Raw genomic sequence first — 2,487 nt, 5'->3', positions numbered from 1 at the left:
ATGATAGGGAGGCGTGACAGATGAACGGAGAGCGTATTCCGATTCGTCTCGTCGTTCTGAGCAACTTTCATGTAGAAAGTTTTTCAATCCGAGCTACGGTTTACATTCTATGATTTTCCGAAGTTTTAAATGTTTTCTAGAATTTCTGAAATTCTACCAAGTCTTAGCATCTGTTTATTGACTAGCCAACTTGTGAGGGTTATAATGGGTTATTCATAGCTCAAATGGGGATGATTCCTATAGATGATTTACTCTACTCCAAGAGTACTACCAATCCATGCCATCTGATGGCATGAAGAGTGCACGTAGCTAGTCCAAAAACAGCCCCAAACTAGCTTAGTTAGCAATCTGTTTCTTCAGTTTTCTCTATTAACAGAAGATGCACTTTTGTCATGGTTGTAGCAATTAATCCATGCACCTAATGGACTTGTTCCAGTGAGATGAAATGGAATTGGTCAAGTGTACAAAATTTTCCCATCATTTTTATTTGTTTTCGAAGTGATTTGCTATCTGTTTTGTTGATGCAAAAAGTGCTAGTCAACGAGCAACGCAGCAGCTAGCGGCAGCGGCCGCATGCAGAAGCAACGCAGCAGCTAGCGACAGCGGCCGCATGCAGAAGCAACGCAGCAGCGCGCGAGTGCGTCCGCTGCGGCGAGGCGAGGCGCGGGCCGGGGGCTACTCGGGCGGGCGACACGGCTGGGGAGAAGCAGAGCGAGGCGCGAGCGCGCCGGAGTAGGTGCGGCAGCGGTCGGCCGTGAGCGCAATAGAGCCGCACGGCAGGCAGCAACTGCAGCGGCGGGGCGGATGGCAGCAGCAGGCCACCGGAGCAGCAGCGGAGCGGCGGGCAGTGGCGCGAGGCTACTGCAGCTGGGTGGCGAGCAGCGCGGGGGCTCGGGCGTGGCCGGCGTGGGGACTAGGCGGCTACGGCGAACGGCAGCTCGAACGAGCTTCGGTCGTGCGGCCACAAGCTTGGGAACGATGGCTATGGCAACGAAATCGAGAGGGGGAAGGAGGGGAATGACGGAGGGGCTCACTGCCGTTGGCGAGAAGGCCCCGGGACGCCGGAGGAACACGAGGTGGCGCGCATCGAAGCGATGGTGCTCGTGGTCGGAGCAGGAGAAGACAACGATGAAGGCGAGCTGCGGGGACGATCCGGCTCATCCCGGTGCTTGGAGAGGACGCGGAGGCCGAAGGTGAGGAAGACGACGCGGTGACGAGTGTACAGGGCCTCCCTACTCGATTTGATGCACGTAGGTGAAAGAGACGGCGGCGGTGAAGTTCACGGACATCCCCCCAAGCGCCGGGGAGCACGGTGGCCACGTGATCGACGGATCCATGGAGATGCGTGGTTCGGCCTCGAGCATGGGAGGAGAGATCGAGATTAGGGGGAATTGGGGGAGCTAGGGTTCGACGAAGGCCACGGGGTGGCCTTATCCGGCGCGAGGGATCACCGGATGGCCGACGCGTGCCCAACGGCGCCATGGACGGCGTGCAAGCGTCCACCCCGCCTTTGATGAACAGGGAAAGGAAGGAGCCGGTGTGGGCTGGGCGGCCTATTGCCAGCAGGCCATAAGTGCACCGCAGCACTACTCATTTTTCCTTTTCCTCTTCTGTTTATTTGTTTCTCCTCTGTTTTGCATTTAGTTTAAGTAGTAAATGAATTTTGGTGAACAAGAAACTTGGCACATAACTCAAGCACATTATTTCCAGGAGTCACAAAAAGTTTGAGACCAAAAGGAGTTGTCTAACCATTTTTAGAAATTGAAAAGGCCAATTTTAAATGTTGGCAGACCACTAAATAAATTTCCAGGGGCACTTGGGAATCCAAAAGAGGTTGGTTCCAACATGACAAATAACCAGAGATTATTTGCCACACTTTGAACATTTTAGCTTTCATGTTTGAAAACTTTGAGTTTTGGACTTTAATTTGAATTTGAAATTTGAACCGGTTTTGAACCAACGCGAGTTTATCAACAGTAATCATGGTGACATGGCATCATTACCAGAGGATTACTGTAGCTTAATTATCCGGGCGTCACAGTTAGAGATGTTGAAGTCTTGTGTGGGAAAGTTAAATATCCTACTGATTTTCTTGTTCTTGGTTCCCCATAAGATGACTTTTGTCCCATTATATTTGGTAGACCCTTCTTGGATACTGTTAATGCTAGGATAGACTGCGAAAATGATATTGTTACAGTTGGTTTAGGGGATATGTCTCATTATTTTAATTTCGCTAAATTTCGTAGGCAACCCCATGATAAAGAATTGCCTAGTAAAGATGAAATTATTGGTCTTGCTTCTATTGCCGTGCCTCCTAATGATCCTTTAGAACAATATTTGCTAGACCATGAAAATGATATGTTTATGAATGAAAGAAGGGAAATAGATGAAGTATTCTTTAAACAGGGACCCATTTTGAAACACAACTTGCCTGTTGAAATTTTAGATGATCCTCCTCCACCCAAGGGTGATCCCATGTTTGAGCTT

Source organism: Aegilops tauschii, chromosome 1 (assembly GCF_002575655.3).
Source record: "Aegilops tauschii subsp. strangulata cultivar AL8/78 chromosome 1, Aet v6.0, whole genome shotgun sequence".
Lineage (NCBI taxonomy): Eukaryota > Viridiplantae > Streptophyta > Magnoliopsida > Poales > Poaceae > Aegilops > Aegilops tauschii.
Note: the sequence above shows the minus strand (reverse complement) of the source record.